Source organism: Dromaius novaehollandiae, chromosome 2 (genome assembly GCF_036370855.1).
Source record: "Dromaius novaehollandiae isolate bDroNov1 chromosome 2, bDroNov1.hap1, whole genome shotgun sequence".
NCBI classification, from domain to species: Eukaryota; Metazoa; Chordata; class Aves; order Casuariiformes; family Dromaiidae; genus Dromaius; species Dromaius novaehollandiae.
Genome location: NC_088099.1, coordinates 71,145,641 through 71,160,872, shown reverse-complemented (window position 1 = coordinate 71,160,872; position 15,232 = coordinate 71,145,641). Strand labels below are relative to the sequence as shown.

The following is a 15,232-nucleotide window of genomic DNA, read 5'->3' as shown; positions in this document are numbered from 1 at the left end:
TAGAAGACTAGAGGAATATACCTTGTTCCACTCTGTACTGCTGGCTTTTAAGTGATCTGTGATATTTAAATGAAAAATAATTGTTAAAATGCAAGTGCTCGAAAAGTGAGTAGGAAGACTAATTGTTGCTAGTAAGCAGACTTTTATGTTGCATGCTGGATGGAAATCTGTGTTGAATATGCGAGCAGCTTTACTGAAATGCAAGATCTTTACAAACTTTTCACTGAGTTCAAGAACGGAGCCCTTAAAATGGCAGACCATTTTCATGAAGTTATTAATCTATATTAAAACACATAATGATTGCTCAATGACCTTCTTCTTTACTAACAAATTTTTTAAAAAGAAAATTTGCAAACATAAGTATTAAAGAAGCAGATGAAAATAAAAAGAGGAAAAGTAACAAAATATAGTTTAAATTGGAATAGTGAGAACTGAAAATGTTCTTCTTTTGACAAAGTAGCAGCTACTTTGATGTAGATTAAGATTTCATGACGCATTTCTCTGCAGAAATGAAGTAATGCAACCTCCTGAGCATTTTTCACCCCCCCCCAAAAAAATCAATACACAACAAACAGGCTGCAGAAAATTTGGCTGGGCCCCACACACAATGTAAACTAACCCAACAAAATAAGGAAATGAGAGAGGATCTAACTTTATATAACTGCCAATCCTTCAATTTAGAACTCCGTTAGTGACTGTGCTCTAACTCTGCCCCCATAGGTAGGTCAGCCCTAAAATGTTGAATTCAGCTTCTTTCAGAACTTTGTAGGGATGGGGGAAAACTACTGTCTCTGTGTTGGTGTTATGGCTGGAAGAGAGAAGGAAACTAGAGTGAAAAAAAGTCAGTTTAGAAAACACAACTCCCTTCTGCCTGGTGACATTGATTTCTAGAGCTGCATCTGAGTTGTATGCTTTTTAAGGCTCTAAAAACATTTTCTACAATTCTGGTTTCTGTCTGGAGATGGAATTTGAAGAGTAAAATCCCACAAGAAAAGATCTATTTGAAGCACTTCCAAAATAATCTGCAAAAAAAAAAAAAAAAAAAAAAAAAAAAAAACTTCAGAGAGCTCAGGACAGCTTTTCATAAACATCAAAACATTTTTGTTCTGTTTACTTACAATTTATTGCAAGTGATTTGAGGTTCAGTCTTCAACAGAAGTATCTTTGGGAAATGCCAACATTAGACCATGCAGTACATTAGCCGTAGTGCTTGAGAAAACAAGAATAAGCCCACAAAGGTACAATTCCATCTCAAGCAATCTGTGACCTCAGTCTGTGGTCAATTAAAACAAATATGCATCTGTTGAATTCATTATATGCAAGATTTGCCTTATATAAGTACTTCTGGTTTATATTAAAATATTCCGGTACTAAGCTTAGTGTCTGATATCAAATGCTAAAAATCAAATAATTTCAAAGTTAAGCATAGAAAACACATCTAGACTTAGGAAAAACATCCATTCAGTGTCTCATCACAGTTTTACAGATGGAGGGGGCATAACATTTTCTTTTCCTACAGACGTGAAAGTTGACTACTCGTAGATTTGCAAAGCGTGTTTACATTAGCCCTACATCTCAGCAGGCTCTAAAACAAAATCATCCTGGAACTAATCTGTACAAATACAGGTTTGTACAAGAATTTGGTGCAATCAAAGTGGCTGTCAAGTCCTTTAAAACCTTTACTTAAAGTTGTATAAGCTCACCTTTCCTGCTATTCTATCATGCCATTATATGTCTTCTCAACATAACATTTAATTTAAGGCTTTATTGTTCTCTTTGCTGCCAATTTCATGTTTCTCTTCTTCTCTGTATTACATGAGATGCATATTCCTTATGTTAATCCTTAAGCTCTTGACTTCATACTTGTTTAAAGTGAAGGGACACTTATCTATCATGCCTACAATCTACCTAAGGATCGTGCTGGCTTGAGGACACATGAACTGCCCTTGAAAGAAAAGTGTACTTTTATTCACTTTTTGTTAGAGCCTTGAAAATTTAGCAGAATTGTTTAAAGTCTGCAGGGTTATATAATCTCTTTCCTCTTTTTCCTTTATTGGATCATTGAATTTAACTTTGTCAATAAATTAAAGTTCTGTCCTTATTCATATGGATGGATGGATGGATGTGTGTGTATGTACATAATCAGGAAACAGATCAGATTTTAAGCCGATGGAAATTGCTTAACTCCATTTCAGTTCAAATTTGACCCAGCAATAGAGATTCACACCAACTAAACAGCTGTTTCTATGGCTGTAGTACAAAGCACTATCTAAAATACAACACAGAAACTCATAAAAGCAAGAAAGTGTTATTGAAATGGTTGTATAGGGCCATATCTCTGCTCTATTGAAGTCAAGAAAATATTTTTCACTAATATGCCTAAACATAAATTTTTCAAAGTTTTGAATGAAGAAAAATTATGTCAAATGTGGAAGAGGCAAAGTTTTATATTACAGTGATATAATATTAGACATGCAGAGAGCACATAGGATATTTTAGTCCATTCCTCTTTATCTATTGGATTGGATTTTTTAATCTATTTAATCCATTTTATCATCAAGTACTCAGTTTCTCTCACGAAATAATCTGCTGGATTGCATTTGTTTCTTCCCACTGAAAGCTTTTGGAACATTTTCACAGACCCAGGGATTTGGGATAAAGAGTAGAGGCATTTCTATCTCTTCTTTCGTTGTTGTTTTCTCTCAACAAATTTGCCACCCAGATCAATAAAATCAAGGTAAAGCATGTACCTTTACTGACTAACTGAGAATCAACTTCTTGACCTTATTGTAAGTGCCCCCAATGACTCTCTTGGACCCTTATTTAAGCACCTAAATTATTTATTTTTCGAATGGACTAGGCACCTGTGTCCTTGAGACTTCAGCAACATTCGGCTTATGCCAAGCCCTCTCTTTGATTTGCCCATTGACAGGAGAAATCTCACTGCTTTGTCTGTCTTTATCATGAGTGCACGATAAACTAGAAAAGGACCTTAAATAAAATTTTTAGTCACACATTGAAAGGTATCACTGTACTGCAACAGCCAAATTAAATAATAATGTCCATGACTTTCACGCTCAAATACCCAGGCTTCTAAGTCCATATTGAGATAACTTAGTAAAAATGGCCTGCCAGAAATGTTTAACTTATTTCAAAACTAGTGGGAGCTACAGTTCTACATATATCTTGAAATCAAGCCAGCATTATTTAGGTGGCTAAATGTGGATTTGGAACTCTACCTTTAGGCATCTAAAACTGTGGCCACATCTATTTTAAAACATCCGCTAACATCAGGAGGAGTAATTCATGCTTATTTGAGGTCTGAATTAAAATTTCTCAGTTTTGGGTTTCCCCTTTTCCTCCCCATTTCCCATAGCTGTGTTTAAAGTTTCAATCCATATACCTCAGCCATTTTTAAATAGTGCATGAATTAACAAAGAATAGGCAAATAGGCAATAACAAATAGGCAAAACAGTTAACATTCACTGTCATCTAAATTCAGTTTCTGGGACATTCACTATAGAAATCAAACAAAATATTTTTCTTTCCTCTGGCTTTTAAAATAAGAATTGAGGGCTAGATGATAGTAATAACAAAAAAGATGAAGGCTATTTCTTTTTAGGAGATAGCTGGAAGGGGGTTTTCACTTCATCTTTGTTCAGCTTTCTTGTAATTAAAACATTCCCTTGGTAGGTGGGATACTCAGGTTCTACTCCATCTCATGTCTTGAAAAGAGTATATATCCTTATTTCCTAGCTCATAGGCAGCAGCCTGGGGAAACAAACAAACAAACAAACAAACAAACAAACAAACAAACAAAACCAAAAACAGTATGTAGGTTAGTTTTTATATAGACGCTGCAGTCGACATTCAACCTGTTTAAGGTTTTCCACTGTGAAGAAAGAAATACATTTTTATTTTATTTTTTCCTGAAAGAGTACCTAAGAGAAAAACAATAAATCCAGTAGTATTAGAGTCTGCAGTTTAACATTTAGAACATTCACTGTAAATTGGGAGACTTCATTTCCACTCATTTCTCCTACTACTTTTTCTGTATTTTATCCAAACACTTCTCAGTATAAAAGGTGCCAGAGCACACTGAAGTACATGTTAAAAAGAAAAAAAATGAGCTCCTCAAAGAAAACAAATCTGCTCCTTAGCTGAGAGAAAATATGCTAGGATTTGGTTCACAAATGAGCTTAGGCATCTTCCTGAAGCCCTGAGTGAGATGAGGTGTTATCATTAAAATCTTTCTATTGCTAGTAAGAGATTTTATTCTGAAATTTTAGTTAATAAAACTCACTTTAAGAGTCTTCAGCTGCAAAATTACCTTGCAATCAAGACCCCACTTACCCTGTAAAAAAGACCTCCTTTTCTTTGTAAATCTTGAGGTCGTCCATCCAGGTGGACAATATTTCCTTCAAGAAAGTCCAGAATATATCTGTATTTGAAAGTCCAATTTTTAAAGTAGCATAGGAAAGACTACTTTTTCTTTTGATGGCCTGCAGTTCTCCAGAATATATATGATCTCAACATGATTAAGAATCATTCACATTTTTTCAACACTCCCCCATCCCTCAGAAAATCAGCTACAGAGTTATTTCATCATATTCTAGGATCAACAACAAAATAGGTATCTGACAGCTAATTTTGGTGATAAAATTATTATATCTTTAATTATTATGACATGTTCAAACAAGATGTCATTAAAACGAACATTTAAATACACTCTTCCTTTCACATGAGGGCTGCCAAATAAAATTGTGTTGAATTGCATGGTTTCTGTCTTGGCAAAATTATACAAATGTAATCCAATGTATACCTTTTTATGTCATGTGTTAATTTTTTAAAATGACAGTTAAATAATTAAATTGGAATGTTAACAGCAGAGGTTCTTTCTTCTGAGAAAATTACATTGTTATTAATCTTGTTTCTTGCTGAAGTTTCACCTACAATACTATCAGAGTTATAGAATCCAAAGCTGAGTATAGAGTTTTAATTTTAACTTTGCAAATCTTAGGGCAATAAAAATTCATGATGGTACTCCAAACTTCATCATCATTATGTCACATAACATTGAGATTTTAATAATGCAATTTATTTAACAGCTCAGTGAATTTTGTACGAGAGTGAAATAGAGTTGTATATGCTGAAGAATACCCAATACAAACTTTTACACAGTGGTGTCTCATCTTAAGGGACATTTGCAGCTCTGAAGACTTAAAAAACTTTTTTTTAATATTATTTCACTGTAAAGCAAAATATTCTCCATCTACCCTAAATTGACAAAATGATGGTAAATTTTACCTAAGTGATGAATTTGTAGAGGAAATTAAAATATAAGACAACCTTTCTATTTTTTATTTTTGTTAATAAAAACAAAGCTGAGGTTAACTGGGGTCTAAAGCATATGGTACATTCTGAGAACAAATCTATATGGCAGAAAAAAATGTTCTAAAAAATATTTACATGTGCAAGATGCTTTTTACTGACAACTGTGTTTTCTAGGCCATCCAGGAATTAGTTCAACCAACTGTGAAATGTCATCATTTCTGGAGTAAACTGTGGCAATTGTTTAGCAATATATATAAATGCTGCAAAACAGTATACAGTCTATAGAATTAAATTATAAATTATAGTGTATATAAAATTGAAACTATTTAAATACTTTATTCAGTTGCAACTATAGAGAATATTTAAGTTGGCATAATACATTTACTCAGTCTGGACTTTGGCCAGGATGCTGCAGTTAATAATTTTAGCTCTTATGAGGTGTACCAGGGGATATCCAATTAGCCCACTTGGTCAGAATTGTATACTTATGTATTGTGCACAAATAATACCTCTAGCAGCATCGTGGTATGGCATTGATTCAGAAGGAGCCAGAATGAAGAATGCCACCTACTGAGTGACCAACACCACTTCCTACAGCAGCTGGGTTTTCCTTGAAGGTCTTCCATCCCAATTACACAGCAGGCCCAATCTTGCTTAGTTTATGAGATCTGACAAGATCAAAGCCCAAGGTGGTACAGCTACAGACTTATACTGTCTTGTGTATTTGGCTTGCTAGCAAATTTATGTCAAATACATGTATCAAATGATTTCTAGTCAGATGCATGCGTGTTGTAGTTGCGTGCATGTGTGTGTATGTGTGTGTGAAAAAGAAATAGAAAGAAAATCAATTATTCTAAAACTAAACAAATTTCTTCAGAATAGTCCCAGAGCTTGTGCATTTTTGACCCTAAAAGATTGTTTTATTTTTTTCCTCTTTTTCCTTTTGCAATGAGGAAATGCGAGGAGAGATCATACCTCTTTCATGTTAGCAAAATTACCTTAATACACACATGAAGTTTCTTTGGGCCTCTCCTTACCATTAGCCTGGGCCTTTCGAACAGCATGCCAGTCACTTTAAAATAACTGTGCCCAAAGCATGAGGACAGAGAGAAGTGTAACCTGGATAGGTGGGGGTTAATGCACCTCTTCTTATACATTTGTGTCCTACTGAAACTAATATACCTTCTCATCTTCTAATGCCGTGTCCCATAAAGATAACATTTTTTCCCCCCTAATAAAAACAATCAGATGGTGATGTTGCAAGAAACTTTCTCCCACGTTCTTCCAGGGTGTTTTAGTTTAAATATGTGGTTTAGGACTTTGTAACAAGCTCATGGATGTTTAAGCATTCTCCCAGTTTACTGTGGGCTTAGCCAATGCATGCACCCAAGTCCCACAGCCTAGTGGTAGCCACTGATGGGCAGACAGATCTTCCACATCAGAGCTCTGTATTCACTGCTAGTAAACCAGTGCATGAAGCCTAGTGTAAGAGCACCCCTGGCATCTTGTATGTTCTGGGAATTGCTTTTGGGAGCTGAACAAGAGCAGTGGAATACCTACATTTTAAATGCCACTGTACATAAAGGAAAGGAATGCCCTAATGTTAAACAGGAAGCCCCAAATACTAAAAACTTGGTTACTAGACTCTGTTCAGATTCAAGCCCTTTGATCCTTGTCCTTCTCCTTCCACCTCCAAACATTCCAGTGATCCATTATTTATCAAAATGTTATTTGCAGAATTAGCATATTGCTGACCACCCACTGCCACCACTCTAATATTTTTGCTAATGGCCTCAGTGGAGCCATCCTCTGTCCAAATGGTAAACAGAACATAATAATAAACGTGCCTGTAGTTAAGTAATCATGCACCAACTATTAACCATTTTGATAAAATCATTCTCTTGTGCCCTAGAAGGTAGGCCTTGGTCTTCAGTGTGTAGCTTCAACCTGTTAATACCTTCTTATAACAAAAATATATTGGCATGTGTACTTCGTGCAAGGTTGTCACTGAGAATAAGTCATGCTCAGAACTTCACTGCCCTGTCATAGTCAGTGCATGTGGGGCCTATATTTATAGCACTGAACTGCTACATTCTGATCTCCTCTTCCATGTACTTGAAAAAGTTCTTCTCTAAAAGCTGAAGTCAAAAGTGTTTCTCTCTCATATCTCCCAGGCTGTCCTCATCAAGTAAAGCAATCAGCTAACAAAATAACTTGATAATACATTCATCATTTCACTTTGGCTCCCTTCCTTATATATCAATACATGTTGCACTTTCCCCTATAAGATTTATAGCTGACAGTTTCAGTACCCTGATTTATATAACTTTTATCTCAGCAATTACCTGCCCACTCCCAAAGTCTGCTTATGCTTCTAAATTGTTTACAAGTGACTATAATGAACTAATGATGAAGTTTCTCTGTTCATTGTTTAATCCTTGTGGCAATGAAGAGTGACTGAGAAACACTGCTTTGGTATTTCTTTTCGACCTTGTATGGCATACTAATAAGTAGGTGAATCAACAAGCAGACTGATATTAGCAGGAGGAGGGGAAGGGAGAGATCATGTTAGAGAGCCTGTAGAGATACCTTCATGATATATGTAGTGATCTCCAATATAAGGTAGGCATAAAGTACCAATTTCTTAATCTGATTATCACTTGACCCTTTCTTCAGTACTTATAATTGACAAAACATATACAAGGGAGCATTTCAGTTTTCAGTCCTAATGGGAAAAGAGACAATCCACTTCAGAATCATCTGCTACTCTTATTAATACCCCTTTCTGTGTTTTAAGGGCTTTTTTAAATATGTATAAGCTATTATGATAATTAGTTTGTTTTCAGATCTGAAACTGAGCTATGTTAAAAAGATCATTTTACTTTTCTTGTATACTAATAATTTAGTGTCACTTTTTTGTTGTCAATGTGTGGTAGATATGCATTTGTTCCTGTTACAGGATCTGTGGATAATATGTTTCAGGTTAGCATTATATACCTCATTTAAAAAGCAGCTCTTGAAGTGGTGTTTTTTTTAGTATTAGCCGATGGCATTTTTCCACACAACTAAAGTACCAAAATATTCCCAAGCACTGCAAAATTATTCTTCAGCTCCGATTTCTGCTTCTCTCTCATTCTGTCTCTACATTCACTTAAAAAAAAAAACTCTCTTTTCTGCTTCAGAAAGCTGAGATGTGAGAGTAAGAGGTGATTGAGAATCTGAATGTTGAACAGCATAGGCCATAAACTATCTTTGTCGGCACTTGTGAACTGAACTGGGACAGCACAGCTGGATCTGAACATTAATTCCTCAATAATTGATGATTAATCTATTAAAGATTAATGGAGAGTTGATAAGTAATGGTCTGGCTGCCATGTCACTTGACTGTAAATATAGCAAGTTGCCTGGAAATACTCTTTCTTCCATCAGAACCAACTGCAGAAGAAGGAGAAAGAAAGAAAGAAGAAGAAAAAATGTCTGTGAAAAGAAAAAAGTTTAGGTCAAAGAACCTGTCTACCTCACAGCAAGCACAAAGTACTTGTGGTCATCTTAAGGATTACTCACACAGATAAGACTTCTTATATAAACATACCACACATTCACCCACTTCACTGCAGCTCTGTGTGACACAAATCAGTCCTTGTGCAGAGCAGTGCTCCACAGACTGTTGGAGGATATCAGACTGAGCATTGTAAACACTTCTTTTATCAGTACATTTTCAAAGCAGTAAGTGAGGTTTCAGATACCAAAAAAACACTAATTAAAACAACCTAGTTGTATTAAAGTCAAAGAATTCGGTTCTATCTTTTGTTTGAAAAGCTGTTGGAAGCAGAGGGTTGCACATGTCATTGTGAAGAGGCAGTGTCTCAGCAAGATATCCAAGAGCTGCTCTTAATGATCAAGGCGTAATTTCTTTAGGGAAATCTGAAGAACACACAGCAGAATGAGTGGCATATTTTGCACAAAGAATAGCTAATGCTGTCTTTGCAGTGATGACAGTGGCCACATCTGCACAGGAACCACACTGTGCTGTGGCCTTGAGTCTTGATCCACCTGGCAGTACTAGACTTGCACATGGCTGAAATTCACCACTGTGGACAAGGCCACTATTTTCCACCACTTGTGCTTTTTGACTGCTACCAATCACATACCATCTCCTGCCTTTTACCACAGCAAACTATCAACAAATATTTTTTGTTGCATATGAGTATTTGTCTCACTAGAATGTGTTGATCTTCCCAAGATAATCTGAGTAGATAGGACGATTTAAAATCAGATTGCTTCAGCCCACTCGTCTGATACTTCTCTGTACTGTGTTGTAAGGTCTTCTCCAAGTACAGCCTGGTTGGGAAACAGTTGGGGAAATCTACGCCATGCTCCGGAGCTCAATAGCTCTTAGAGTGTGTAACTGAATGGGTCCTATCTGAGGTACTAGATCATTTACATATTGCTGTTCAGAACAGACAATTTCTGGTTGTATACTATTTATTCATGAAGCAGAAGTTTGTCGGTGTCCCAATCCAATATCAGGAAGGTTTCATTACGATCCCAAGGATGAGATTAAGACGCTAAAACTGGTCAAATATCGTACAACCTTTTAACTTTATTTTCCACAAAGTGGGGAGAAAAAGGTGGGGAAAGGCTAAGGGGAGGCAAAGGGGAGAGGGGAACAAGGAAGGGTAAGGGGAAAAGATAGAGAAAGCTGGAAAAGGAGAAAAGAAACTAGCTACCACCACTCTGAGTCCGATGATGTTCCACTGACTCCGTTCTAGATCTCCAGTCATTACAAGCCCCACCCCCCCATTCACACAGTCTGCAGTTTTTATAGGTTCTTGCCCCACCTCTGGGAGGTGCTTCCTCACTTCCCATGCAGATTAGCTGTCATGCGCAGTCCACCCTCCCGGAACCTTCCAGAAACGGGCTAGGGGCTTCTGGGGGTCTCTTGCTCATGCACAGATCGCAAATGTGTACGTGTGGTTCGTACCAGAGGTGCTGTTCCCCTAGAAGCCTTCTTCTGTCCTTTTCGCGCCTTTTTTCCCTGCACAGACGCATGAGGTTGTTTACCTCTAAACTGTGGAGAAGATGGTTTCTTTAGTTCGAGGCAGGATGTTCAATGCCGGGAAATGGCGGTGCGGCGGCAATGTCGAGACAAAACCGCATTTAGTACCGGTTCTCTACAGTCATGCATCTTCTTAGCTGTTCACTTTCATCCATCACTGAGAGAGAAAATGTCTTGTAGTTAAAGCACAGTACTGGCATGTGATTACATTCTTGATGTTGATGGAAATCTGTGTGAACTCAAATAAGTAGTATGGCCTAACTCTGCTTCCTTTTCTTCATCTGTAAAATGATGACATTCCCTGATACGTTACAAAGTTTAATTTACTAATGGCTACGAAGAATTTTAACTGTGAAGATTATAGAGAAAGAAGTGGCCTTCCCCACTGTAGTAGAATGAGCTGGAGTTGGTAGGTTGGGAGAACTGCTCATCTTATTACTTTCCAATATATTTCAAACACCCTATGGTAAGCTGTAGACCCATCAAGTGAATAATAAAACAGTTGCACTGTCCTTCATTTCAAAACTAGGAACTGTCCAGTCAAGGATTCTGAGACACTTGCATGTAATATTCAATAAAGATTGTACAATCTTTGGTTTACAGAAGCAGTTTTATCATCTGTATAACTATGCATGGAATGAAGGAATGATGGAGCCACAAATATTTACAATGAACAGTTTAGGGTGAAAAATGTTATCAGGGTGCTTTATTTCAGTTGCTCTACATGCTGGCAGGACAATGGAGAAGTCTGGATGATAACAATTAAAACATCTAAAATCTATCAGACAGGCTTATTATGAAAGTATGAGTTTAAACAAATAACATAGGAACAGAAAAAAGGAAGGTGATTTAGAAGCCTATATTTTTATAAAAACAAATGGTTTTAAAGATACTTAAAATTCAGGAAGGAAGAAAGGATTGATAACATATATTTATATCCCAATACACAGGAGAGAAAATTCCTCCAGGACATATATTTTAAAGTATATATGACATGATTGCACTTCCCATAAGAAATTATTACTGGGTAGAAAGATGTGCTCATCTTAGTGTTGCTGCTCTAACTGATAGAAAACCATGTGCCAAGGTCTGTTTTATGGGTGTCTAACGACGTAGAGAGTTTCACATATTAAGTACACACTTCAGAATATCTTAAGGTAGAATGATTAAAAGATGTTTGAATGTTGTACCTGTAAAAATATATATATAAGAAATGTAAACTGAGATACCAATACATGCTTAAGCAATAGTACAAAGAAATAATATTTAATTTAAACAGAGATCTAGAATAAAACCTCACATGGGAAATGTAGGCAAATGTATGTACATTTACCCTGGCTTTAAACATATCACAGCATTTATCTTGTAAGCAAAATTTCAGCTGTAAGATAGAGACAGTAAGCTGATGAAAACATCCCAGGCTCTCCTTTAATAATGAACAGTTGGATGTAGTCCCACTGTTGACTACGAGGCTGGATATTTGTTAGCCACTTCTCCAGCACACATTAAGGAGAATAATACATGCAGTACTGGGCACATACTTTGGGTACTTTTTTCAATAAGCCATTGCCACTTGTGCAGTGTCAGCAATGGCTCACCGTCCTCTTTGTGCTCACCGGAAATGCTTAGTCTCAGGGAAACCAACGGTCCATCCAGGAGACTGAGTCCTAGCTACCTAGCTATATTTATTGGAGAGTATTTATATTTTTGGAGAGTACTGGAGAGTCTTTAAGTATAACAAGCACATATAAAGTTTGTATTCAGACCCTCCCCTCAAGTGCCTTTCTTTTTTCTGTTAGTTCAAACGCTAATAAAGACTGTGAATTAGTCAGTTGGAGGTATTTTCAGCTTGCAGAAATCTTGTATCAAGAAGGTGGCTATGTGAGGGGTGAATGGACAGATGCACAAAACTTACTGCCTTAGGTAAGACAAAGAGGAGACAAATGATTGATTCACAAAAGAAAAGCTCACTAGTTCATGAATACATTTGTTTTATGGCTTTTTACCGCAAAACCATTCAATGAAAAATTAAATCCAATAGATCATATTGGATGGTCAGAACTTGATATGATACAAGGCATTGAACATGTCTTATTTCCAGCTGAGCAATAACCATCTATTCTTTCAATGATTACATTTTATGAGACGAAACGCCCAATTTGTATGCAAGGATTTCCATCTTCCATTTACAAACAAGATAGTAGCTATTCATGTTGCATAATATTAACCATATTTAAGTGTGTGTATATATATATTTATATATATATATATATGAATTGTTCATGATTTAAGATGTCTTAGAAGAAACTTGTTCCAGGAGGATGAGGTACCTCTGTAACAGACCAGCCACATAGGAGCTTTACAAAGTCTGCTGTAAAAACCAGTCAAAGGCCAACCAGGCTCAGATGCCACTGCTGGAAAAGTAAAATCTACAGACTGGCATCTGGGTTCTTCATCTGCCAAGCTTGTCCTGAGTGGTTAAATTTTCTGGCTCCTGTGCATGAACTGACAGGAAAAACAAGCCAGAGGGGCCCATGTTTGACATCAGCAGTAACACAGCAATGTCAGATGCATCTTCAATGGAGTATGAAGACTTCTCTACTCTCACTGATCACCTGTGAGACCAAAAAAATTTTGTACTCAACAGATGATTTTTGACCTGACATGACCTAAAACTGTGTTCTCATAATGAAATCGTTGAGCTTTTATAAGGATTTCACTAACTTTTCCATCTTTTTCTTTCTTTTTTTCCTTTTTTTTTTTCAGAGTTGCTGTTGCATTTCATGTGCCAAAGGCACTGGGAATGTATATTTTTATTTATAAAATTCTGTTTCTGCAGAACTGTAATTTGAATGCCTGAATTTCAGCGAGGTCATCAGACTTTCAGTCTTCTCAAATACTGAAGTTAAATAAAATTTCTGAGACCTACTGTACAGAAGGTTTAGATAGACAGTAAATATGGAAGTCTAATTTCTTTGGAATAGGGATTGAACTTCTTGTAGCATCTTGTACAAGAGTAGGGGCTTGGTCCTATAACTTTGATCAAAAATTCCCCATGTCATTCTACAGCCTGATGAAGCTGGGCTTTTATGTGAAAGGGCTTCAGTGTTACTCTATTTATGTTGGCATGTTTGAAAAAAATCAGATGTGAAAATAAAAAGTATAATTAAAACATAACTACATCTTGTAAATATAACTTGTGTGTGTGTGTGTGTGTGTGTATCCACATATTTGTTTCTAAAATCTCTCTATATGGAACCATTTTGAGAAGGGCTGGGAAGCTGTTTTGGAAAGAGCTCTGAAAAGCAGGACATTCATTTTTCACAACAGTATTTTTAATAGCTTTTGCAATACAAGTTAAAACTTCAAGGCAGAAAAATTTGCCTTTCAGTCCATAACCTTCACTGAGAAAAGGAGAATTCTTTCTTGTAACATGATTAAAAGCAGCAGTGTAAGCACTTCTAGACAGATCCTTTAACAAGATCTGTCTTGAAGCTGACCAACATTGGTTTACCTCTTCTCTACCTAAGGCAAACTGTTGCAGAGCCTCACTTCTCTGATTGTGAAGCCCCATATGATAATTTCAACTTTTTGGGAGCTGTTTTTAACTTTGTTTTTTGTGTCAGTCTTGCCCTGACTAAATTTCTACTATCTGGTACTAATCCTCGGAGGTACTCCTTAGTCTTCTCAGCCCTCCCTTTGCTAGGGCAATGATGCCCTCTTAGTTGCCTGTTACAATATGGGGTTGAATCTTCCTGATCATTGTGGATTATGTGTTTGGCTTCAGTTCAGCTGTCCTGAACATGCATGCCTGGAATAGCTAACAGTATTTCAGATGAAATAGTGCCATGTACAAGGTCACTGATATTGACTTGTCTCTATTGGAAACAGTGCTTCCAGCATATCCCAAGACTATATCTGGTTTTTTTTTTTCCCCCTTTTGTGACAAGATGGTACATTGGTAGACCACAGTCAACTTGTGATGGTTTACTAAGCACTGGTCGTCTTCCTCCTCTCTTGCTTAGACCTTGATAGCTCCACTGTCTGTAGCATATATTCTTATCAGGCCATAAGGGCAAAGTTCATGCACTATTGTCATTTAAATTGGGTCCTTTTTCTATTACTTTCCTGTCCTCAGGATTAGCCAGGAAGGGAAAATGGGCAATGCTGAGAACTAGAGTAGCAGACAGGGCATCCTCTGTGTAGATAATGTTTTTCCATTTTGCATTATCAGCAGTTTCAATAACAAACCTATATTTTTACCAAAGCCATTTATAAAATTTTCAAGAAGCTCAAGCAGAAGACTAGCCTTTGGTTTGCCACCATTCAGTCCAATAATTTCCCTGTCAGGACACTCTACTACTGTCTCTCTTACAACTCTTGGCCTATTTTACCTTTCTCCACTTCTCCAGACACTTAATATTTTCCTATATAAACACCACATCACATATTTAACTAAACTCCTATTTAAATCCTACTATGAAGACTCAAGATGAAGGGCATTGACTTAAACTTATTGTGTTGACCATCTGCAAAAGCATGAGACAAATTCTTCTTTTCAAGAAGAAAATGGCTATGGTAACAAAGATATGTTATTTAATTTATTGTCACATTTTGCACTTTTCTCTAACTAGAAACTTAAGATCTGCATTCTGGTGTCTGCATCAAGTACTATTTTGTCACATTCATCCTTGCTACAATTATTTTGTGAGGCTGCAGGCAATAAGGTCCTCTTCTGCATCCCATGCTGTTCAATCAAGGTGGGCAGTATGGGTGTTTGCTATATGTCAAGTCACTGTCAGCAGATTTCAAGACGGACATAGATGAAAAGTGGGAATT

General features: G+C 36.6%; 1 long non-coding RNA gene across 1 annotated transcript; it reads right to left on the bottom strand.

Moving 5' to 3' along the window:
* Positions 1–1,439: 1,439 nt before the first annotated feature.
* On the bottom strand, positions 1,440–4,581 carry LOC135327313 (uncharacterized). Its single transcript, XR_010387419.1, has 2 exons — positions 4,354–4,581; positions 1,440–3,771 (listed from the first exon to the last, which is right to left on the bottom strand). It is a non-coding gene; the product is annotated as an uncharacterized LOC135327313 (long non-coding RNA).
* Positions 4,582–15,232: the final 10,651 nt, after the last annotated feature.